Source organism: Cololabis saira, chromosome 12, assembly GCF_033807715.1.
Source record: "Cololabis saira isolate AMF1-May2022 chromosome 12, fColSai1.1, whole genome shotgun sequence".
NCBI lineage: Eukaryota > Metazoa > Chordata > Actinopteri > Beloniformes > Belonidae > Cololabis > Cololabis saira.
Window position 1 is genome coordinate 29,962,338 of NC_084598.1, and position 26,108 is coordinate 29,988,445.

A 26,108-nucleotide genomic window follows, 5' to 3' on the forward strand; every position below is an offset into this window, starting at 1 on the left:
ACTGATGTTTATGTTGTCATTTTTTGTTTTGGCCTGAAGCTCCACCCTCCACCTATCTCCCAATCACCAAGTCAGTATTGTTTCGGCATCCGGGTTGCCAGCTCGGCTCTAATTATCGCAGCCATGGCAGCCTACGTTCCTGCTGCATTCTGCAGCCTACCTGGCAACCTCTGGTCGGGGGGAGGAGGGGGAGGGTACACGCCGCTCAACAATATTTTGAAAGTGACTGCAGTACCAGTTTTGGCCATTTCTTACAGACGGCTCCTTTAAAATAATGGTTTTGATGCTGAGACTGAAAGGCAGGCTGGGATGCTCCAGTGTTTCCTGCTTAACGATATACTAAAGGCATTTATTATTATAGTTCCCATTTAGATACTTGCAGGCTGTATTATTCTTTGAACAAAAAATACAATTTGACTGGATTCAAATCATGTCACATGGAACATGGCTGAAGTTCAAACACAACATGTTAGTGTGCCTGAATGAGAGCACATCTCCGTTTCCGAGAAACAACAGTCTGTAATGCGCCTCTAAACCAAAAGAGAACAGAGTAATAATATATCCAGTGGCTTGCTTGACAGTCAGATACATAGTAAGGATTAGAGTTGGATGATTTCATACATCATTAACTGCACACATCTAACATTCATAGCGGTTAATGATCAAAACCATGCCAAAATAATATCCGTATTGACCAAAAATCAGGCCTCTGTTGCATCCGGGGGAAAAAAGGACTTGGAACACTCTGCAAAAGCTTATAATAACAATGGATTAAAAGATTTCTTGCGCACTTCACAATTTGGTTTAGGCTCTAAAACAATACTCCAAGCAGCATTTAATCCTAACTGGACCTGTTCCAGGTTAAAGTTCTTCAGGGACAGTTACCAGAGACCAAACACCTTTGAATAAAACCAATAAGTGAGAATATGGTGTTTTGGGAATCTTTAAAGCCTCTCCATTTCAACTTTAGGAATCAAGCGCTAAACAGAGTTCTGGGTGAGAAATAATCCCAAAACGACCTTTATACTGTTAATGAGATCACCAGCAGCCTTTGAGGCATCTGCTTTTCCAACCTCTTTGTCCCTGTTGAGCTTGTTGACTAATGTCTAACTGGAGGTTTACGTGTTACTGCTTGGACGCATCCCAACTCAAACTCTTCATTTCCCTTCAATCAGCTGAGAAGACACGGCGCTTGCCTTAAGCTGCTGTGGAGGAGCGAGCTTGAGAGTTAATCACAAGATCGGAGCAATATGATTTGTTGTTTGAACTGAAGGATTTGTATTTATTTGTTTTTTTTTACAGAATTCCAAGGCATGAATGAAAATGACCAAAACCAGTAGAAATGTTTGATCTTCAATTCTGAGGCCTTCCCTAGTTGTGTGAGCAGCTATCGCGCATGGAAACGTTCATAGACTTACGTTGCCTTATCTATTATATAGTGGAAATGTGTAAGAAACATGAATTAAATAATCCTAAATCCTGAAAGCTGTGAAAGTCCAAATACCATACATCACACGGACATGTACACCTAATTTGTAATCAAAAGAGGCTCCAAAGTTTGCTGTGTCAGCCTGTGAAATGACATCTATACAATATCATACCTGTTCTTTTTCATTTATCCACCTTGCAGTGTTCTGTATATATAAGTGTTCCTGATTGAAAATAAAAGGCACGCTAAATAACTACTGTAGACCTGTGTCTTGGAGACGAGCACAATTAAGTCCCGCCCACACTACCAGAGGAAATAAGTCATTGTTCTTCACTGACAATGGTTGTTCTCAAAATTGCATACTGCATACTGGTGTGTACAGATGTTGCACAAGCTGCAGTAACTGAAAAATATGTGGATGTGTTACTTCCAAAAAACTTCCCAGTATGCAACTAACCAGTCTACTTTGATGCAACAGGCCATTACAGCAGACATCAGATATGTTCGCAGCTTCTGATTAAACAGAAGGATATTGCTTTTATTGTGGCATGACAGTGTTTTTTTTGTTGTTTTTTTTTTTTTTTTTTCACGAAAATGCCTTGAAGCTCTTGTGTGGTGGAGTTCGCTACCACCAGTGCTGAAATCTCAGAACTGGCCTTCCAGGCGTAAAGAAAAAAACTTTGCAGTCCTTACAAGGTGCTCATGTCTCAAACATCTGTCATTGCTAATAAAATGTCCAAATATCAACTGTTTCTTTTATTTAATCTCAGTTATGTTAAATGTTCAGTACGCCAAACAGTTCTTAGAGAATATGCTGTCTTTCTGTAGGGTTGGATAACTTTGATAACCATTGATGAAATCCCATCAAATTCACCAACACATTTTTTCCTCCTCTGGCTGGGTGTGGGTGATGGACTGACCCAGATGGATATTCAGTAACTCTTTTGTTAAAACATAAAAGCTTTAAATCACTTCCTTCTTTACTTATTCAGCCTCCTGCCTCTGTACCTCTATATAAACAGCCCAATAAAGAGTGCTGATTCAAGCCAAAAGCCTCAGCTGAGGTGTGTGTGTGTGTGTGTGTGTGTGTGTGTGTGTGTGTGTGTGTGTGTGTGTGTGTGTGTGTGTGTGTGTGTGTGTGTGTGTGTGTGTGTGTGTGTGTGTGTGTGTGTGTGTGTGTGTGTGTGTTGAGGATCTGTGAATAGTATGAAAGTGCCAGTCATAATTGGAAACTGGCCTAAAGAACCCAAATATAATCTTACAGCGGGAACTCTTGTAATACATTGGTTCTGGAGATGCGCCCAGAACACAGACACAAACACACGCACACACATACCCCACACACACACGCAGCTATTTCTACTGGCTGTCTAAAACAAGGGAAGATGTGATGCCAGACGCTGACAGTGCTTGCAGATGCGCAGAGCATTACTCCCCGACTAAACCAAAGAATCCCCCCCATCAGCCTCCTTCTGGCCAAAAGAAATGTTTCTCTTGTTTTACCTGGCCTTTACCAGGAATATTTTTTGCTACACTCTCTCTCTCTTTAATCTTTTGTAAGAGTTATCAGAAAGAAGGATGACAGTGCTGCAAGAAAAAAAGTCCAGTAAATTTTCCTTTCGACTGACGTAATAGAATTACTTTGGCATCATTTGGCATCATAGGATGCTGCCTGTGCAGCAGACTGCAGCTGACTATCTTTACAGAGTTACAGAAACATTAATGGATAATTTCTTAGTGAGCTCTGTCTTGTCTTTATTGTGTTTTTAAAAACTAAACTATACTTGGAAACAGCTGGATTTCTTTTTGGCTGATCCTTGATAGTTGATCAGCCAAAAAGTTGATATCAGAGGAAAAGAGAGGGTCTTGTCCTGCATGCGTCTCGAACAGGTGCCAGCAGCAATTCGTCAATAACTGTTAGCAGGAAGCCGGTGGTTGGCCTGTGCATTCCAGCGGCTAGCCTGCCCCAGGTCCCTTGGCTTATGCTTCCCGGCCCACCACAGAAATGCCAGCCTCCCCTTGCAAACCTTTTTCTCTCCACAGACACACACACACAGCTGCTGAACCTCATGCACCACCAATATTGTATTTTTAGCTCTTGCTGGTTTAAAATCCCCATTTAGCACCCTTTTGTTGCCCGGTGGCAAGAGTTAAAGGCTTATTTTTAGGAGTGTTCATATTTCTAGTCCTGGGAAGCAGGTACTGCAATCGTTGTGTGGTTTTTGCTGCCATGGTGGCAAGAAAGAACATCCTAAGCAAGGCATTGCCCTGTTTTTTTCCACAGTTTGAAGGCTTTCTCTCCACCAAAGCAACTCTGTGGTATTCAAGATGTTCCTATTTTAATCTGTATCCCTGCATCTAAGTTTTATTGAAACATCCTGCTTTTTTTTTTCTTTTTTTTCCCCAGTCACTGTATTGCAAACAGTCAACCAATGACACATTTAAACAGAGATGGTGGGGATTTCTTCTGTGTTGTGTCTGTTTTTATGGGCACATTTGTGCATGTATGCACATATGTATGGCAGGATGTAGCTGTTCTCGCTGTGTCTGCTCTTTGTCACTGTAATTCCCCCAAATGAGGAGGCTGAATGAGTTTCCCGACTTTATGGCACACATTCGCAGACGCCGTATCAGATGCCTTGCTCGCTGCGCACCAGCCACAAGCCCTTCATTTTGATACTGGCCAAGCGAGCAAAATCTAGCCACCCTCGATCTTGTTTGCCTCAGCTCTGTGGACCACAGTTAGAGTGAGCCCCCTCTTGTTCAAGCACCAAATGCTTATTGAATCACTTTGTGTTATTACAAGCAAAAGTGTAGCATAACCATAGCAAACGGTTTACGTTTAGTCTCCCCGCCTGCTTTCACACTCCAAAGTACTCCTGACACTAGTCTTTTCCCAAGAATGTGGAATTCCTTCACCTCCTCCGTGTGAACCTGTTTCCCGTTTTTGCAAGAGCTACACTAAATCTTCTCAAACACCTGCCGTTTATTTTTTCTCCGATGTTGCTTTGCCTGCTCTCCTCCTCTCTGCACTTTTCTTCTCTGCACCTCTGAACTCTGATTATTTTCCCTGCATCTCCCATGACACCTTGTTCTTCATGTGAGAATATTGTCAGTGCTTGTATGTTTATCTGAGGGACTGCGGCTTTCAATAAACCTGGCCTCTGGACTCACATTCGCACTCGCCTCTTCCTACAGACGCACAGGCATCGTGATTAATCTAAGATAAACAAGTAGCCTCACACATACACATCTGTTAGGCAGAAGCACCCTGTAGGAAAATAAGAAGATCAGAGAAAACAAGTTTGAAGAAATGTAAGGTCCTTCCTCTGCATGTTTGGTTGTCTGACTGCACTGTTGTGGGTAAATATATGTGTTATTCAGAGAAGCGCTGAAAGCTGACAGCAACTTGTATCTGTTTCTCCAAATAATGTGCAATTCAAGTTCTTTCTCTAAGTAAATGAATTAAATTATTTCCCCTGTATCAAACAATTTGCATGAACTTGCATGGACAAGCAGGAAGGGCAGGTCATGCAGGTGACATCAGGGGTAAAGGGCCATCTCCAGGGAGGAGATCAGACTTCACACGCATATGCACACGCTACCTGAACAGAGAACAAGTCACATCTGTGAGCTGTGAACAAGCCGTAGCAGAAAGGAAAGAGGGGCAGAGACAGACAGACAGAGAAGGAAAGCTGAGCCGGCGGACCACACAGATAAAAGAGTGTGCTCTGTTCTTTTTCCTCTTCAAGGAACCTGCAGGAGGAAACTCCACCTCTGGGATTAAGGCTTGTGTTTCCCCAATTACCTGCTATGGCTGCCTCGGACAATATATTCCTGTTCTGCTCATATTGTGTTATTGCTTCTGTCTGTTCTTTTTTCTCTCCTCATGTTTTCTCTCTCTTAAACTCCATCAAAAGCAGCCCATCCAACCCAAGCCTTAGCATTTGTAAATCATTCGTAGACACACTTGTGTTTAATTGGGTAAGGGTATATGGGTGTACCCTGGGTGTGTAGATATACACATTAAACTATATATGATGCCTTGTGAGTGATGCTGAGCCATCAGCTCTACCATAGCTGATAAACTGTGGAGAATATATATATACTGTATATATGAAAAGCATGTTTCAGGAACTAATTCAAAATATTAGTCCGTTTTATTTTCTTTTTTACTGTGTTAAAGTCATTGCTCTTAGGTGGAAAGTTGACAATTTGTTCAATTAGTCCAAAATTTTAGAACTTCAGGTTAGTCCAGATAAACTGTAAAGTGATGCTGTGATAGGATGCTGTATGAGGGTATGATCTGGTCCATTTGGTGGCAGAATTATCAAATTTGCCGTGTGCTGCCCCTGAACCAACGTACATAACCACAAGAAAGGAGGAGAAGAAAAGTCTACACACACACACACACACTCTGTGCACACACAGAGTCGCTTTCCAGTCCAGGGGGATGCTCTGCACATTCCCCCTAATTGCTTGGTTCAAGCAGGGGCTGATTGTGGAAAATTATACCCTTTGCATTTTCTTCTGACTTCCCCCTCATCTTTTCCTCCTTTTCTTTGTGTCTGCAGATATGCATGTATGTGGATGGACCGATTGCAATTTGTGTGTCCACATGCATGTCTGTTACTTTTTAGGTAGCCTTTCCACTTTGTAAGTGAATCCTGAATCCAAGTGAAGCATAAACTAATGGATCGATTAAACCACTGAAGTCATCGTCTGGTAGGTCAGAATGAGCAGTTTCAGTTTTTAAATTGCAGGAAATAACTTCTGAATGTAATTCTTCTGGAATTTTTGTTGGTTTGACAAAATAGGTCAGCAAAAAATAAATGACTAAAGCTTTTGTTTTTTTATAGATATTATCAAATAATCTTCTCCACCTTTACATGCTTGTCCTAATCCAGCCCCCCCGCACCCCTACCCCAGCCCTCTTCCCTCCTCTCCTCTCCTGCCATCCTCAACCATTCAGTATAAGTACTGGCTTCATGCCGGCCAAGTGCCCAGTACAGGTCTGGTGAAGCCAGTCTGTGTGTTTATGTGTTTGTGTGAGGCTGTGAATTAGGTTCCTCTGGCCACAAGGTGGACTTTGCAGTACAAGATGTGGTGGCCCCACTACTGAAACTACCTAAGTGAAGGAAATTATTTAAGTGGGCTTTGGAGCAAAGGTGAGTACAGACAGCATAACCATTAAGGACATTTCTATATTTGAATACACACATACAAAAAAGAAACACTTGAAAGCTACTCGAGTCCCACAAACATCACCATATAGTTTTTATTGCAGAATCGGTGCATTTGTTGAAATCAACAAATGGGACACTGAGACGTTTATATGCGTGCATATATGAAAACACACATGTGCCCAGTCTGGTCTGAAGGACCTCATTTCTTTCTAACAAGGACTCTCTTACAGTATTTTCAGCCTTGCCTGTCTGATGCATTTAAAGGACCAAGTAAATCTGGCATTTTAGCCCAAGACCACTCAGTTACACACACACACACACACACACACACACACACACACACACACACACACACACACACACACACACACACACACACACACACACACACACACACACACACAGACACAGAGTTCCTTGCAGCTGGAAGGAATTAGGCTGTCTGTACTCCAGCGATGATAACCTCCACTGCTTACCATCAATGAATGAAGCGCAGTGATTTTAATCATTAACTTATCTGTCTGAAAAGTCAGACAATCTTTAATGTTCAGGTGAAAGTCAAGACTTGTTCTCCGTCTGAGAAATAAATGGTATAAAGGAATCTTCATACAAACTATAGATGAGTTATATCTGTAAGTTATATAACGGAAGTCATTTATGTTGTGAAATAAACATCTTAACAGATTCCGGGAAAAAAAGGAGACATTGGTATATCCCTAATAAATATTTCTATAACTGTATGAATGTAATTTACCAAATGTAATTCAAAAACAAGTTCAGAGCAGTTGGTTAGCCTCACAGCTTAAAGGCTCCAGGTCTTATCCTGGATCCTGGCCACTCGTGCAGAGGATACCCCACCTCCTGCCTCATTGTAGCTGGATAGACTTGCTGTGATCTTATGGATGGATGGATGGATGGATGGATGGATGGATGGATGGATGGATGGATGGATGGATGGATGGATGGATGGATGGATGGATGGATGGATGGATGGATGGATGGATGGATGGATGGATGGATGGATGGATGGATGGATGGATGGATGGATGGATGGATGGATGGATGGATGAGAGGGAAAACCACGTGATAGTGTACAGCAGGTACCATGGTAATCTAGGACAAGAACAGGCAGGTAGACGGTTGTTCACCTGTGCACACTCAGCTGGTTTCACTGTAGCTGAATGACGCCTATGAACTTAGTTTTCATATGTAAACATTATGAAACTGTGTATTTCCAGTCATCCTTTGCAATTACCAGACAAACGCTGTGAATTATGTGTTTAAAGCTAAAAACATAACTCTTTCCTAAACCTAACCAAGTAATTTTGGTTCCTAAAATATCCAAGCAGCTACTGTGAGTCTTTCCGAGATTCCAGGGCCTAACCTCCTTTCTTGTATTTCTTTCACAGTCATTTTGTACATGCTTATAGCTGACTTTTGGCACAGTTTTTCACCAAGATTAGCAATCAAAACTTAATTTAAGAATATGACCCAACATTTTAATGGAAAGTTAGCTTATTGGTGGTGCATTCAAAACCAAAATGTTTTCCAAAACAGATCAAGATACCACTTTTTCAGGAATTTTGGCGCAACATCTCATCGTCATCCAACATTAAAGTTTTGATTGACATATTACAGTCTCTAATAAACAATTGTAACTGGAGAATTCAAGTTTTGTGTAACTGTGGTAATCATTTATAATAACATATAATTCTTTCTAAAACTGTGTGTGGTCTGTGGCGGTAAATCAATCACCCCGAAGATTCACAACACGTGAAAATGTTTTTAATTATATAATAAAAATAAACCTGTAATAATGCTTCCTAATTTGCTAAAAGTGGTTCAGAGTGAACTGCTACTGGAGGCGAGTTTTGGATAGTTTGGCAGTCTTCAGTCTCTAAACCATATGCCAGCTATAGGGACTATTAAAAAGATAAATTGTTTTAAATTTTCCACCAATGTTGCAAATTGTAACGCAGCTGCATTAAATGTGAACATTTTTAAATGAAGCAGCACACCTGATGACCCGTGTAGTGAACATTGCTCTCAGTTCGATGTGCCGACAACTCAGTACTAATTTCAGAATTCAGAATTCAAATCCAACAGGAGGTTAACATACTCCAAAGTGCAGTTTTTTAAAATTAAACAGTCGTCAGTAACTGCAAAAGAACTGAGTAGTTGTGTCTCTAACAATGAGCTCATAACATTCCTCCCAATTTCTTTTTGAAAAAGAGTCTGACATCAGGCCTGAAGTGAGGATGTTTTGCTCCAAAAAGGGCACGCTTTGTGAGCAACCGGTATGTCTTGATCATCAGTCCTTCTTGTTTTGACTTAATGTCATTCTTCTGCTGTAACTTTATAGCGTGCATGTAGTGCAGATGGCTGGCAGTGCACACTGGATGATAAAACCTATAAATATACCCAGCGGCGGCAGTGACCAGGCCCTGTTTGTCTATCTCTGTCCATCTCATCATTTTGGAATGTATGACCTTAAATAGACATATATGAAGAGATTTGTGTAAATCGTTTTAGTCCAATATGGAATTAAAGTCTAAATGATTCCAATCCTGTAGATTTTTTTTAAGTGAAATAAGGTGTAAATTCTGTAAACACTTGAAAATATGATTGTTTTAAATTGTGCATTGATCACTTCCGCGTGTCAACAGTTTAGCCGGAGGTCATTTGTATTTTCAGCATCTATTATATCTTTCTGGATCCCGTCCATTCCCCCTGGTAGCACTTACTGTGTTTCCTGCTCTTCCGATCATATGTTGTCTATTGTTTTCTCCATTAATCGCTATCTGTGTGCACAACACATGCGTGCGTGATGACAGAAGCTGGTAGAAAATTGAAACTTAGGAATGCAAGGAAATGAGCAAGAGGGTCGTGACTCAAAAACACTGAGCGCATAGACATTTAGTTTGCATATATGTGTGTGCGCGCGTGCATTCGTAGCAGGTGCTTTCCTGAGGGAGTCAGAGAAGAAGGAGGATGTGAATGTAGGATGTATGTGCGTTAGGATGTGGTGCACCTGCAGAGATTGTGACAAACACCACAATACAAACACAGGCCTGCACACAAGCAGGACAGGGGAAGGAAATGCATTACCACTGCACTTTATTGACTCAAATAGTAACAAAAAAAAAAGAAACACATCAGGAGGAAACAATGTGAGAATTACTAAGGTATTGATGTTTTTGACATGAATTATATTACCCAGTCGTTGTTGTATTTTTCTCTTTCCATTGTGTTCTTACTTAAAGTTTCAAAAGGAAATAAAGGAAAAGCATTTATCTATCTACTTAATTCATGAAAAGTAATGGCCGACCTGCTGTCTACTAATGTGTGTGACAGAGAGCAACAGTAAAATTAACTAGCAGTAGGTTATTTCAGTTCTCTAATTGCTGAACCATTGCTGATTGACAGAAACGAAACTGCAAATCGAATCACTAATTTGTTAATCAAGTTAATCAAGTGAGCTCCATCATTTTATTGAAAGTGTTTTTTTCTTTTTTTTATATTGTGTTTAATTTCATAGGGTTTGATTTAGTGAAAAACTATAGTCTGAAAAGAATATCTCTACTGTATGTAGGGCAGCATCAGCACTGTCTCTAGTCTAGTGCTTCAGTTCAGCTTCAAAGTTTGTTATCACTAATGTTTGGACAGTTGGACAGTAAATAGATTACTCTAATAGCATCACGGACCCCCAGCCCCATTTCACAATCGCACAACCACGAACACACAAACACATGCTGGCACACACACACAGAACCCCCCCCCCCCGGGGGAGCGGTGGTCTCCATTCTCTCCCGCTGGTCGTTGCGATGACTGCGGGGTCGTGGGGTCTCCCAGATAAGACCGCAGGGGTTTTGTAAAGGGAAGCTTGACTTTCAGAGCTCAGGAAGAAGGGATGAATAACCCGGAAGAAAGGAGAGGAGTAGGGAGTGAGGGTGAATGAAACTCCAAACCACCTGCGCATCTGATAAGGCGGCGCACATTAAGGTGAGCGTAAAAGAGAAGGTTAGCGGGGAAATGTCAATAAGTGCCCAGAGAGGAGAGAGTTAGGAGAGAGGCATGTATGCAGGAAAAGGGATGAAAAGCTGAATCTATCAAAGAAAGATCACACAATCAAAATATGAGAGGTGGGAACAAAGAAAACAGGGTGAATGAATTGTAAATGAAGACTACAGCTGCAAACTTGAATAGGTGATCTTTGACACAACACAATGCTGCTTTGAAATAGAGAAGTTCACGGTCATTGGAAAACACCACAAAGATTTACGCCCACCTTGCTCACCAGTAGCCTCCTGACTGAAATGTGTTGTAGTTTCTGCTCATTGACGTATTGAGCGGTTATGACAAATGAAGTGTGTGGGACCTCAGGTAGCTCTGTGTGAAACTATTGATTTCCACTGTCTGCACATGGCTGCTGATTGATAGAGCTGTGCTGGAGTCATTAGATACAATCTCAAACAGCATCTTAACACACACATGCACTCACTCAGAAGGGCACGGGTTGAGAAAGCTCCAGAGAATGCATAAAAGTTTCAGAAAAGGCACACATCTAAATAATAATGATAATTCTTGCCATAGAGCTATTACTCAATACTCGTGTCGTGTGAATTGTTGAAAAATGTCCCACGAATGCTGGAAAGTCAGTTATAAAAGACAGAATAAATCTGACAAAACCATTTAGCTTGACGATGTTCTCTGCAGTCTGACTTGACCCTTGTGCCTTTTTGTCGTAAGCTCAGTATTTATGGAGGTGGTGTGAACCCAAGGCCAAGGTGGAGGGCTTACTTTACAGATCTTGCCGTAAAACGGTCAGCTTGAAAATATGAGAGCCTTGGCAGGGGGGACTTGACTACCTCTAGGATCCTGTTGCAAATTGGCCTTGTTCTAAGTGGGGATAGACATGATGTGCTCCCAAGAGATGCGAGGCTTACATTCACCCACAAACTCAGGCCGAGAGGTCTGTAAAGGTTGAAGGACAACAATGATATATTTTCAGCCTTATTTCTTTGCTTGTCATAGATTGACAGGCTGATTTATGTAATTCCACCAGCCGAGTATTAAAAGCATGGTGTTTCTAGATTTTGTTGTTGTTTTTTTGTTTGAATAAAGCCGCTGTGCGATTATCGGCTCGTTTTGAGCGGAACCGTTACTGAGGTTCTGGCATTCCAGGTGACAGTTGAGATTTTTAGAATGACTACAACAGTTAGAGAAAAGAACCGTTAGTTACATTAAGGGTAGTGCTAGAAGGCCATTTTTGCTTCTGAGTTGGAGAATGTTACCTTTGAAACAGAATAAGTTGGGATTTTGTTGACTTATGAAGATGATGCACAAGTGAGCTGAATTAGTGGAAAGTGTTGAAAAGCTGTAAAAAGTAGGAATGTTTACTTTCAGAATGAGATGAGATTTTTGACTCCATCCTGAAGCCCAGACTTCTCCCCGTACCATGAGACCTCTGAATGTGTCTTTGTGAGTGGTCACGCACTCACACACAGACCCACAAATACACACACACACACACACACACACACACACACACACACACACACACACTGGCCTAATGTCAATTTGGCTTTGATCTCTAATTTCATGCATTTTCATAGCATCTCCGTCTCTCTCTGGCTCTGCAGCTACCAGATCTATCTTCATAAACTTTCTTAAATAGACACATACTGTATTTGCACGGCAATATGATTTCACCCATATTTTTATCATCATTTTCATCTAAGCCATCACTCACTAACTTTTTCAGTTTATGTAACTCAGTGGTTTATAATTCCAAAGGCGAAAGACAGAACTGATTGTATCTGCTCCAGGAATTATATTCCTGGGAAGTTCTGAATTCACTTCTTTATTTAAAGGATGTATAATTTTGCATTATAGACAGCTTGTGTTGATCTATCTGGTTTGGAAGTTATCCTGAAGGGATTTTGTCATTAGTAAACTTGAAGATGTTACTTTTGCCTCGTCCTGAATTTAAAATGCTCATATAAAATAACTTCTTCCTGTATGTAGACCCTTTTCTGCTCTGAAGTTCTTGGCCCGCCTCCTTGTCACTCAGCTCTTCCCCAATTAAAGCTTATTCTGCGGTGGAAATAAAGTTTGCATATTTGAATGCCTGAGTGAATTTCATATGGTTGGCATTGCCAAATATTTTGAGCTGAGAAGTGAAAAATCAGGAGAACATACAAGAGCAGACATCTGACCATGTATTACATTTGACGGAGCGGCGCTGCCAGCGTGTTTCGGGATTATGACACACAACGCCAAAGATATGCGTGACTTTTGGGTTTGTGTGCCCAGGAGCGAGAGTTCCAAAGTTAACAACTCGCTTTTGTGACTACATGATCTCACTCGCATAGAAAATCAGACATAAACACAAACGTGTGCACACGCTGTCACAATTTCAACTCTGTAAATTGTTGGCCTTTCTCCCAGATGAAGCAGTCCACGGATCAGCGAGCCCATCAGCCTGCCCTCTCTTTCTCTTTGCTCAAATCTCAGCAATTAAATCTGACATGTAACATCAATAATCTCATTTATTTCCCCACCCTCACAGCCCCCCACCACCACCTCCTCACACCTAAATGCACACAGAGAAGGTTTTGCTCTCTCCCCATTCTCTTATCTGTGTCTGCAGGAAATGTGAGCCGCGCAGCATTCGATAAAAACAATTTTTTGCACCATTGATTCTTCTGCTTTTTCTCCTCCTTCTGGTTCTCCTGTCTGAAAGCGATATTTCTGGTCAGCTCGCTGGTAAATGCTGAGGTAAATGTTAAGAGATGTCTACATTTTACGGGAGAGGGACCGTGACGATTCATACTGTGATGAAAGGAATTACGAGAGGAGAATCACACCGTGGGCGCTAGATGAGAGGCGCTCAGCCTCATAGGCTATGTCACATACTTCAAATGCACGAGTCACATACAGATAATGTGTGCATTTGTGTGTGCATACAGGTATGAGAGAGTTAGGGGCTGTGCGAATCTGTTACACTGTCTCAGCGGAGAAACGAAGCACTGAGGGCTCAGCGGGCGCCACTTTGAGCTCCTCTACAACAGCGCCCCAGATCAATACAGCTAAAGTCACCCACCTCCACACATTCGACCACTGTAATCATTCTCTGCACTGTTCTGCTTCACTCCCTCCATTCGCCAGGTTGCTGTTTATCCTATTATAGTCTTAATTGCCATGCTCATGGTAACCTTTCTCCAGCTTGCAACCCCCCCACTCTAAACTAATGGGCGATAGCGCAGTAAAGCTAATGCAACCTAACTCATTTGCCTGCACTTATATGCCCACATGGACACCTCAGTGTAGCACAATACCCACATCCACCATTTTCTTACTTTTCTCCCCTCTTTTTCTAAGTAGCTTTCTTTCTTTCACACCCAGCTAGCGTGAGCAGTCAGTGCACCACGTGGCGCAGAAGCAGGTTGCAGCTAATGAGTTGCCTCAGTGCAATCATGGCCATGGCTTTTTAATTAGCGCTGCAGTGTAAGTGTCCTTTATGAACCTTTCCCGGGCCCCCTTTCTTGTCATCCATCACCCATTTCTTTTGTTTGCCTTTCATTTGCATATATGCACCAACTACAAATTAGCTAGTGGCTCGTTAATTGCATGTGTGGGGAAGTAAATGGCTGGTGGTATGGTGGCGTAGAGGTACAGTCAAGATGTTTACCTCCTAAATACCCCCCAGGACCACTGAGCTCCAGCACACAGGGAGGTCAGAGTGAATGACTCCTTCAGGCTAGAAAGATCCATTGCACTGTTTAGAGTAATTAGTACAACTAACAAGCTCAAGCACACATTAGGAGAGACAAATGACAATCCACTTAATTGCAGTTACAAGATGAATCCCAAAATATGTCTTCATGATGCCTTAAGTTACTGAAAGGAACCAAAGTGTTGTTAGAAAGCACACGTGCAGGGATTCGGAGAAGAGTTCTTCCTGAATTCAGCGGGAAAGCACTTTGGGTTTCTTTATGTCATGTTTATTATTTCAAATAAATTATGTTGTATTGACTTTACAAAGTCTATCAAATTAAGTTTGCTATGCTTTTATTGACTACATTCGACTAATCGAACATCAGTCAATGACGGATGGCTATTTCTAAGTACTGAGAGATGACCTGCTGCATACAAGGTGTGAATAGTGTTATTGATCATACTGCAACACACTAACAAATCACCGTCCATTCAATTTCAGTAGTTAAAAAAGACTGCTTTGAAGTGAAAGCCTGTATGTGTACTTCTGGATCAAGATCAATGAGGTTTCAGAGTATAGTTTCTGTGAAAATTGCAATGTCAATGGTGCCAAAGATGGGGAATTTTAAAATCATGAAATCTGGTATTGGTATTTCTTCACCCTTCTGTGAAGACATACCATTTTCTTTAATTTGTCTTTTTTCCCCCTATTGTGACTGGAAAGGTGTGGTGGACTACCAACATACTAGACTCTTACCACCTTCAAGTTCTTTGCCTAGTTAACCCATGAAACGGGTAAGCCTTTTGTAGAACCTGGATAAGGTTAAAGGGACGTGAGGCCATTTACCAGTCCCCATGAAGCAGTAGCAACCGAGAGGAACTGTAACAATTTCTTTGGCACATTTGAAACAAACTACCTGTCAAGTACCTTGTATTTCACTTAATCATTTTATCCTCTTCATTTTTTTGACACCTGTTTTATGTACTTTATGAAAAAGCAATTGTTAGTAATTGTTTTGTTGGTTTTAACAAAAAAACAACATCTTCACTGTTCACCTTTATCACAAATATATTTGTTTATATATTTGTGATTGTGGAGCCGTGAAACAGCACATCTTCAATCAACCAGCCTCCAAACAATACAATACATCCCATCTGCGGTAAAGTTTTTAAATAGCCTATAGGGGGAACAATGTGGTGTGATGACTGTTTTTATTATATTTATTTATTTATTGTATTGTGTGTTTGAAGTGGGATATATATGTATGTTGTCCTGTGGTTGCAAACCAAATTGCCCTTCGGGGACATTAAAGCTTTTTCATATTATAAAGTCTTCTGACAAAAATACCATGCTACGACCTTTTCTTCTGTTGTTGTGTTTGTGGTCTTGTCCTCGCGATTGTGTCCAACAGCCTCGCTGTGTGAGGTATATCGTTTTGTTTGTTCCCATCGCTGATTGGCCAATTACGCCTGATTGTGTTCCTGTAGGGAAGCATGCTCCAAGAGTTGTTAGTGAATGGCCAAATTATGCTTTAGCTCTTAATGTGACCATGGGGAGAACGCAGGAGCACTTCAAAAAGTTTTTGGTTCTTTGCAAAACCACGAATAACTTGTAATGACAGCATTATTAGTCAAAGGATAGTTTGAAAGTCATTGTTATTTTGCTGGTGTGATTTTAATGGCGATCTGGATGCCGAGGGCTGTTTGAGCTTTAATGAGAAGTTTTCATATGGGAGTTGAAGTTGGGTCTCTGCCCTTTCTCTGTCCTTTGCGACCCTTTCGTACCAAGGCGAACGCCACATAACTATATGCGACTGCATTTACTAGCTCTTTCTTTCTCCTCTGCTAACATAACTAAATGATGATGAATAATTTTCAATAATACTACATTTAAATCACTCACTTAATGAGTTTGTAAATGGGTTACCACCAATAACTCCTCAATGCTGTCCGGCTTCATGGCGTTCTGGGGGTGTACGAGCTTTCTGAAGAAAAAGATGCAGCCAGATGTGCTTGAAGCAAGTGTTACAGCTACATGTTGTGTCACCCTCCGGTAATCCTCCATCTCCTCAGTCTGTGTGTGGCTCTATGTGTGTGTGATTGATGACACCACTAATGGTGTGTCTAAACACAGGCAACCCAGTTATCTCTTATCTGACAGAGAGGGGAAGGCTTGTGTCAACAGCTGCTCCTCCTCCTCATTTATCTCCCTCTGTCTCCTCGTCTCTTCCTCAATCTCTTCTATGTCTTGCACAAATTAAACGCTTACTTAGTGTTTGCTTATTTCCACGTATGGCTGATGATTGCTTTTTGTTTGCCTGTTTTGATCCGTCCTTGATCAGTTTGTTGATGCAATTGATGCATTTATTTTATTAGTTTCTTGGTTATAACTATGTATTTTCATAATAAGTTATAAATGCACTCTTTAAATGTACCGAAAAACACATCTTCAAAATACTTGGCAAAATTCCCTCAATGATGGAAAAAAACAAAGCTATTTATTTTTAATTTCTTAATTATTTGGATCCATCGTTGGAGTCATTGCTTTACAGTTTCTAAGCTTGCAAGACGGAGGAAGTCCTCAAGTCTTTTTGTGCATCTCCGCTCTGGGTTCCACCTCCTTCACAGGCCTCATTCCGCTTAATGCTCCTGTATAGCCATTAGCTTCTCTGAGGGGGGCCCATATCCATCCATCCCTTCATATATCCCATCACACATTAAAAGGCAGATTGATAGCCATCAGCTAGGCCTGCGCCACTGACACACTGTGTGTCTAACACAAACCAGATGGCTCGTGGCCTCCTCTGCAACACACATAGCTACCCTCAGCTTGTTCTGTCATGTCTCTCTCTTTTAGGATAGGGGGATGAGCTTTCTTAATTAAAAGTTAGATATATGGGCCTCATGGTGGAGGTGGTCAAGCAGGATCCATTACCTGCACAGTGGGGCCCTCCAGAGAAACTCTTAGGTTGAAGTTTAAGAGACTGAGATGTGGGATGGAGCACGGCGGAGTCTGTCTGTGCAGCATCCTGGATCTAAATAGGAATTAAGGACTGGAAAGAAACGAGAGAAGCCGGGTTGCAGCTAGAGCAAAAGGTGGATATGGGTGTTCTGTACAGGCCAGGAGGTGCGAACCATGATCTCAATAGCTGCATTGTGTTCACACTTGAACGGGAGCCAAAAATCCTGTGAAATATCTGAACAGAAAGAGGGAGAGAAGTGTGGAAATGAAACAATGGCTTACACAACAGTGAAATAGGTCTTTTCCTCTGCGTCTTGCCAACAGGCCCAAAGAGAGTGAGCTTTATTAGCCCTCCTGTCTTGGCTATCGAGGCCCTAAAGGGAAGAAAAGGGAAATCCTGAGTTCTAAACGTATAGGAAGAGATTCAGAAACCAGGCTTAGATGGGAACGCACACACAGATATACAGTACACATGTTAAGCAGTTACACTAAGAGCACATGATACATATTTTAAAATGGGGATCAGAATAGTCAGAATTTGATCTTATCCTCTATGAGGAGAGTAACTCAACTCATAGCATTATTTACAGTATACTGTACCTTTACAGCTAATCATAAGCAGTTGGACTCTCACCTGGCCTTACCTCACATTAGAGCTTGCGGTATATTTGAACGCCTCAGGTGAAAATCAAGTCAAAAGAAAAGAAAAGAAAAAAATAGCCCCCAAGATAAAATGCATCTAAGTCTGAAAATTTGCCGTTCTCTGAGGCATTCAGATTTACATCTTAATATTGTATCACAGACCGAGATCACAGAGGAATTAACCAGCCTCTTCATACCAACCTCCACCCAGCTGTGTTGCATCCCACTCTGAGCCAAAGAGGGGCTCATTCCACCCCATAAAGCCCATAACTTTATTGGTGCATTTGCATATTTGTATATGAAATACTGTGGAAACAATTAAGAGAAGATTATTTAAAAAGAAAGGTCATGAATGGATTTAATTATACAAGTTTATAATGTATGATTACAACATTTACGAGTGTTCCCCATAGGTTTGAGACTTAAAAGAAAGAAAGAAAATGCATTCATCATAATATCTGTCCAAACGTATGTCTTGTAGATGAAGAATGAGTTTTTGTCTTATTGTGATGAGGGTTTTTATTCAATATCATCATTGTTATTAAGCATTTGACTCTGAAACCAATGTTTCAATCTCGGGTCATCAAACTGAGCAGTAAATGCTGGCCACATGCCACAGGTGAGGCAGAGGAGGGGAGTTGGGGGGGAAAGGAGTCTGGTTGTTGTAACAAAAAGTTCTGTTCAGATGGTTCCAATAAGTCTCCAGGCCTGCAGCCACATAGGGGTTCTGCCTCATGCTGTCCTGGCTAGCTGCTCTAAAACTCCTTTTTTAGGGCACTCAATTCAAGCACAGGACATTTTTGTTGGTTTTTAGCCTACTGCAGTAACCGGGGGAGAAGGTGAATAATGACCATGATGGTTACAAGGAAACACCGTCAGGAAGTAAGGAAAGTAGAACGTGGGACTGGCCCTCACTCTGACTCCGTCTCTGCTTTGAGTGGCACGTCCTGCACTCCGTAGGGTTCACGTTTCATCTCATCTCGGCATTCTGCTGTCTGGCCAACTCATTGATCAGCATTCATACAAGGACAGTGCCGTTTTCTTCAGTGCGGTGAGGAAAATTGCCCACTTCCCAAAAAAGGGAAACCTGAAGATGATGGTTGGAGACTGATGTGACATCTTCTGTTTTGTGTCAGTCTGCTTCCCTGAGATTCAAGGAATGAGGAAGTGGATAATTTAGAGTTGATACTAAGCAGCAGCTGAGATGCAGAGGAGGAAAATAACTTTCCCCCCATCCATGGAATTGTCTGGTTTAGATCACTAGAAGCATTATTGTGATTAAATTGATTTATTCGAATATTGCTGTTTTCCTTGTCCTCCTTCATTCTTCGCCACAAAAAAATGTTTAATGAACGTTTCCCTTTGATGCACTTTAAGAAAAGCTCTTTTTATTACCATGTGCTCCACACCTCATCGACCTCGGAAATATTAAGGTGTTGATATATAATTAATAGCGTTGCATGCTCTACAAATTTATACTGAGCAACACTTCCTTATTTGTGTTTGCAGAGTTCCAGGAATTGTCCCATTTTGTGTTTCACTTCCGATGTCAGTTGATAGAGTGGAGGTCAAGTTCAGTCAGCGCTGAATGCAGGCTTCCTCACCTCATTATTATTTGTCATTATTCTTGGCAGGGATGCAATAGATTGAGTGATTTAGATGCTTTGCTTTAGCTCAGAAAAGGTTGGGTTTTTTTTTTGTCCTCATTTGTTAAATTCCTGGTGCGACTATAGAGTGTAGCATATATACATGTAAATAGTATATATAGATATATAGTATATATACATATATATACATGTGTGTGTGTGTGTGTGTGGGGAGGGGGGAGGGGGACCAAAGTGATTCCTTAGTCTGTCGCTGACTGATTGGGTGTGTGCGCGTTCCTGTTTGCCACACTCATAAGTCTAGTTGTAACCCGTCAAACACCAGCCACTGAGTTTGTGACCCTGCTGTACTGTTCATATATTTCCCCATTTACTCTGCACCTGCTTCACCATAATGAGCCAATATATCTGCTCACTAATTGCCCTAAATACATATCATAAAGACCTGCCTGTGAAAGGCGGTGCAACAGTAAAACAGACATAGCAGGGTTGGCAACCTCTGTGCACATGTACACACACACACACACACACACACACACACACACACACACACACACACACACACACGGACACACACAGAAAAAGAGAGAGCATATATAAGATGACATACACAAGCATTTGCATGCATGCACAAAAACATGCACACTCGCGCACTACTACACACTCATCTCATCCACCCTTTTAACAAGGGGCTGTAAATAACACAAAGCCATTTAATTAACAAGGTCCAGCCTGAAAAGTCACTGCTTCTGCTCTTTTAAAGCACACACACTTCCTGTTTTAAGTTAACCTAACCTGGCAACCCTGCACATGGCAACCTGCTCATTCAGATGAGCTGCAGGGGAGCAAAACGTTAACATTGTGGGATGATGCTAAAAATAACCAGGAGCGGGTGCAGATACTTAATCATTAGGAACACAATGTAAAGCTGCTCCGCTGTTCAATCTTAAACAATACAGCTTTAATCTGAAATCTTGAAATACTCAAGAGAGCTCAAGCAAGACTTTGAGGTTGGATGACATTATTACATCATTCAGGAGGCTAGTCGGTGTTATCACATTTTCTGCTAAAACAACATAACTCCATTTTGGTTTTCTCCTTTGATTATGCCTGTCATTGTGCGTAGCGTCCACTAAATTAAACTCGACATCTTTCCATGAAACTGCTTTTCAAATATAATTTACTGTCAAGGGGAAAGCGAGGTGGGGTAAACCTCTGAACAGAAAGATTGGGATTTGACTTCCCAGTGATTTGTGAAGTGTGGGAGACGGACACTGGAACTTTTCACATGCATGTTTTCATTGCAGCACATGCACACTCACCACAAATGATAGTTGTGCGACGGTGACTGCAGAGAGACGCTGATTTAATAGAAGCAAGTTGGGTCATTAGCGAGCGTGGCCACATTCTGACACTCACAATGCATGCGGACACACACTCGGGTACACACTCGAACTACAACCCAGATGGCTTTTACAAGGCCCCAGGCCCTCCCCGGCCTGCCTGCCTGGTTTTTAATTATGTCGATGGCTGCCCTGGCCAGATAAAATGGGTCACGTTTAACACGCCTTCACCCACCTTTACACACACACACACACACACACACACACACACACACACACACACACACACTCGCTCTGTGAATGCCCACTGCAACACCTTGCATACATACTTTTGTTTTACTGTTGTTGCTGCCGGAGCAGGCACACGCGTTTTAGAGCGACACTCACCTGCGCCTTTGACAGAGACAAACAGTAAACACGTGATATTCGACATAAGACCTGTTGTGTGTGTGTGTGTGTGTGTGTGTGTGTGTGTGTGTGTGTGTGTGTGTGTGTGTGTGTGTGTGTGTGTGTGTGTGTGTGTGTGTGTGTGTGTGTGTGTGTGTGTGTGTGTGTGTGTGTGTGGATTTACAGCCTGTTTCCTTTTTAGCTGTCATTAGGCTGCCAGACATGGCTACACAGGTGTACTATTACCAACATCAGTAATAGGCTTTGCTCACACAAATACACACATGGACACACGGACACACACGTCCTCTTTAATTTTAAAGCTCCAATCTATATTCACAGTACGACTCCTCGCTATGAAACACTCCTGACTCTGTTTCTGATTCTCTTTATTAAGTCTAAATATATTTACGCTGATTTTAAAGTTTTGATAAAAGTTATTTACACATACTGAGGTGCACTATTCCTTCTACTCTTAAGCATTTGAATAACATTTGAATGTCACAAATGAAAAGCTGGGCGGATGGGATGCCATGTTGCAGGCTGAGTCAGTAGATAGATAGATGAAGAATTACGTCACATATTTCCAGCGGTTTTTGCGCACACTGCTCATCATGGTCTCTCCGCTCATTTCTTTGTTTCACTTTCCTCCCACATCATCCTCCACCAGAGATGAAGTCCACTGAAATTAATAAATATGTATAATATCTTTTATTCTTGCCTTTTCAGTTCCTTCTATAAGGGAAGGTTTAATGGCAGGACCCCTTGTGAGCTTGTCCACCTCTCACCTCCACACACACACACATGCACACACATAAATGAGAATGGGCACACACTCATTTAGACTGTTGAGTGGTATGGCAGGACAAGGGTCTTCTCTGCAGGCACCCATCCATCACACGCTCACATATGAATGAGCACATACAAACACGTTGGAGGCTGTCGTGATCTGCACTCTATCAGCCGCTTTATTAGTCTGCCTGTTAGTGTGTGTTCGCGCATCTGTGTGTGTGTGTGTGTGTGTGCATGTTAAGGGGCCTCCCATCTGGAAACAGACCAATTTCCAGAAAGGATACACACTCTTACACACACCTCCTTTTTTTTTCTTTTTAGTTGCACTGCACCTTAATTTGTAACACTTCTAACGACCAGCTCTGCAGCCCACTTCACAGTCACTCAATCTGTCACTGTCACGGCCCTGTTTCCACGACTGTCCCTCTCAGCAGCGGAGAACAGTGTTCATATGTGTGAGTGCATGGGATTCTCTGCAAACCTTTCTTTTTTTTCTCTGTATCGTCTATAGCCACCCCAGCCTTGTGTTTATGTATATTTACGGTGCATGTCTTCAGCTGGAGAGAAAGGGGGAAGTTTCATTTCCACTTCGGCACCTTGGCTTGGAGAGCTTTCATGGCATGCTGCCCCCTGCCACCTTTAAGAGGAAGTGCACTGCATCCCGGCCTTCTTACTCTTAACTTTCACACGTGCTTGACCTATTGTAGATAGATTCGACCCAAGGCCGATGCAGTAAGGCATTCTGTCCACTGTCTTTTGTCTTCCAACTCAAAACAACCTTTTCTTTTTACATTTCTCTGCAACTCCCCCAGGAAGTGAGTAGGAAAAACAAAAAAGCTTGCAGTCCAGATAAATCTTTCATCCAACTTCTGTTTGAAAGAGTATATCTTTTTTGAATGTTTTAGTGCTTTTTTATTACACCCCCCACCCCATTTTTAAATGACAAAAACTGCTTTGCTCTCGGCCACACATGTATACAAATGAATCACAAACTAGGGTGTGTTCACACATTGAAAAACTGAGGCTGTGGGACAAAGAACTATAATCACACCTTATAAAAATATTCCCTTTGAGACGTACAATAACCGAGCTGTTAAGTCCCACATGCTGTAAGGCTGCTTCTATCTCCATTTCACATCAAAATCACTATTACCACCGCGCTCCAAGCTGCCATTTCCATTTTTTGCCCTCCGTCAAACAGAAAATAATATGCACCTTGTCACCGACATCTACCCGTACATGCAACTTTCCTTTACTAATTCAGTCCAGCGCACCACACATATCCGTCAGATATATCTGGCGGAGGAGAAGGCATGCCGAGACATCCATTAAAGGTTCCTAGCTGTCAAAGGTTCCCCTTTGTGTTGTGAGGAGCGATATAAGTATTGTGCTCTTATCAGGGCTTCCTGTGGAGTTTGCTCTGCATCCTGTCCACTTAGAGCCGCTTCTCTTTCAGTGAAGTCTCATTGTGTGCGTGTGCGTGTGCTGGTGTGTGTGTGTGTGTGTGTGATGCCAAGTGAGTCATTTTTGGCAATGTTTAATCAGGATAAACTATAGGGCACGTTCTGAAATGAAAATGTTCATTTTTTTAAAGGGAAAGTATTACACTAGATGTTTTTAACATGATAAAGGGGCCCGTTTTCTTGTGTGTGCTGACCATGAAGATAGCTTTCTTCTTCTGGTATGAACTGGTTTTCTAAGGTTTTGTCCTCACTTGGAACAATAATAATGCCCATGTACCGTCAGTGAAGTGAAGGAAAACTGAAGACAAAAATAAAAAAGACAAAATAAAATGTTTTACTTTGAGCTTAAACGAAAAATATTCTATAAACATTCTAATAGTTCTTTTTTGCACAGTGAAAGGATATACACACAATATTACATTTTTCGCAATCATTTGAAAACTGTTGGATGTTGCCCTGTTTTACTTGTTTTTTGGGATTCTGACCACATTCAGAGCCCAAAAATTACACTGAGCTCTGCAGTCGTTAATTGCAGTGACGGCAAAAGCCACAAAAATCTATTATTCATGACTTTATTTGAGAAGAATGCTGATAATAACAAAGATTGGTATAGTTTTTTGAATGATAAAGAAAGAGACGTAGAACTGAGCCCCCTGAGTCTCGGCTATGAGAAGGAGCTGAATGATGAATGATGGTTTGGAAATTTTATCAGCCTGGAGCTGCAGATGGTTTTGGGGGAAATGAATATGGCTTTCCTTAAACCTTTCAGTTACAGTTTCCACTTTCTAATCTGTGAGGTTTTGAGGGACGCTCTGAGCAGCTAAGTTTACTTTTGTGTTCCTGAAACCCTTTCACACGTGGAGCTGATGTTTTCCAGCCGGGTTCTCCTCCTCCTCCTCCTCCTCCTCCTCCTCCTCCTCCTCCTCCTCCTCCTCTATGTGACATGTGTGGAAAGAGAGAGGTGTAGTGGATGAAAAAGAAAAGTAAAAGGTAAATAAACAAACAATCAGCCGCAAGCTTGTTCTGGTTCTCCTTCTCTGCTGCCCCTCATTTGAAGCCTTATAAATCAGGCTTCCACCCTGAGACGGGGTGTTAGCAGGCCTCCTGGACAACACACACACACACACACACACACACACACACACACACACAAACACACATGTGCTTTCATAAACGCCCAATCCGCACAGTCTGCTGCTCATTACGTCCATGATCAGACAATTGGGAGTGTGTAGGGGAGAAGGTGCGTGAACGTCGCCAATGCCGAGTGCGTGTGAAATAGCTGCACATTGTTTTAACATGTCACATTTAGTATATTCATGAAATGTGTAGAATACCTGTTACGGCTCCACGGTAACCTCATGACAAGTGCACTGACTCTTCCAGCTGCAGAGAGGATATTAGGCTGAGGAGCAGGGGTATGGCTGTGTTGAAAGGGTCCTGCCTGGTTAGTTTTCAGTGACTGTTTTCACACATAAAAAAAAAGGCCTGGCTTCTATCAAGCCACGTTTTAAGTTGTAAACTGGTAGCAGAAGAGACAGTAGCTGGAAGTGAGAGACCTGATTTAATTCCAGTGAGCATTATCGCATTATTGCTTCCGAATGCATCCATTACTGGAAATAAAAGACAGAAACTGATTTACATAAGTGGTTTTTATTCATATTCTGACAATCAGCAAATCAGACCAAGCTTTTATTTCAGGTTGTGTTTTTTTTGGTTATTATTTTTTTGTTTTTTGTTCAACACCAATGAGGATTTGGAACAGTTATGTTTAGCCCAAGCACCATCAGTCATTGTTGCTCTGAGGAAGGTGCAGTTAGCGGGGAGGGTTAGCTCACACCTTGGCCCAACATTGCTGCCACCTCATCCATGCATATATACCGAAAACCGTTTCCACACTCATGCAAGCTGCACTTCCACACCTTGATCCAGACCCTCTGCATATTTACTCACCAAACTTGGCACCTGCACACCCACCCACGAAAATACACCTTCCACACACGTACGCTCAGACAACACGAACACGGCCATTCACACTTTACGAGCTGGGGAAATAACCATGAACATGTCTGCAGAAAAGCAGTCAGTTAGAGAAGTTCACGAACTTTGCACATCTAAAAATGTCAGACGGCTTGTTGGTTCTTCTCCGTCGCACCTCGGTTTCCTTCGCCAGACATTTGACTGTGATTAGCGGTGTAAGGAGTCAAGCTGGAGGTCAGAGCTGAACCCACGTCAGGCTGATTGGTAGTTGTAATTAGAGGAGATGCTCTGTCTCGGGCCAGCTCTCCTGGGAGGATTCACGCAGGCTCTCAGTATCACATGCAGCACAGGGGCGAAATCGGAGCTCGGCTCGGAGGAGAGCAGATTTTGGGGGTTTCAGGCAACCACTATCTTTATTCCACTCATATACACCCTAAGGATTCTCTGCACTTTGTTGCCTTTTTGTGTCATAAACATAATAAAAAGGACCAAATACGATCTTGCCTCGTGTTTCTCATCCACAATCATTACAAATGTGCCATAATCTACTATTTTAGTTCAGATCTGTTTAGGAAACACAATGTTTTGTTAAGGCATTCTG

At 41.9% G+C, this 26,108-nt stretch overlaps 1 protein-coding gene across 10 annotated transcripts in view; it reads left to right on the forward strand.

The window, feature by feature from the left end:
* Positions 1–26,108, forward strand: part of prdm16 (PR domain containing 16) — a 173,104-nt gene that overhangs the window by 125,603 nt on the left and 21,393 nt on the right. The gene's annotated exons all lie outside the window — the stretch shown is intronic.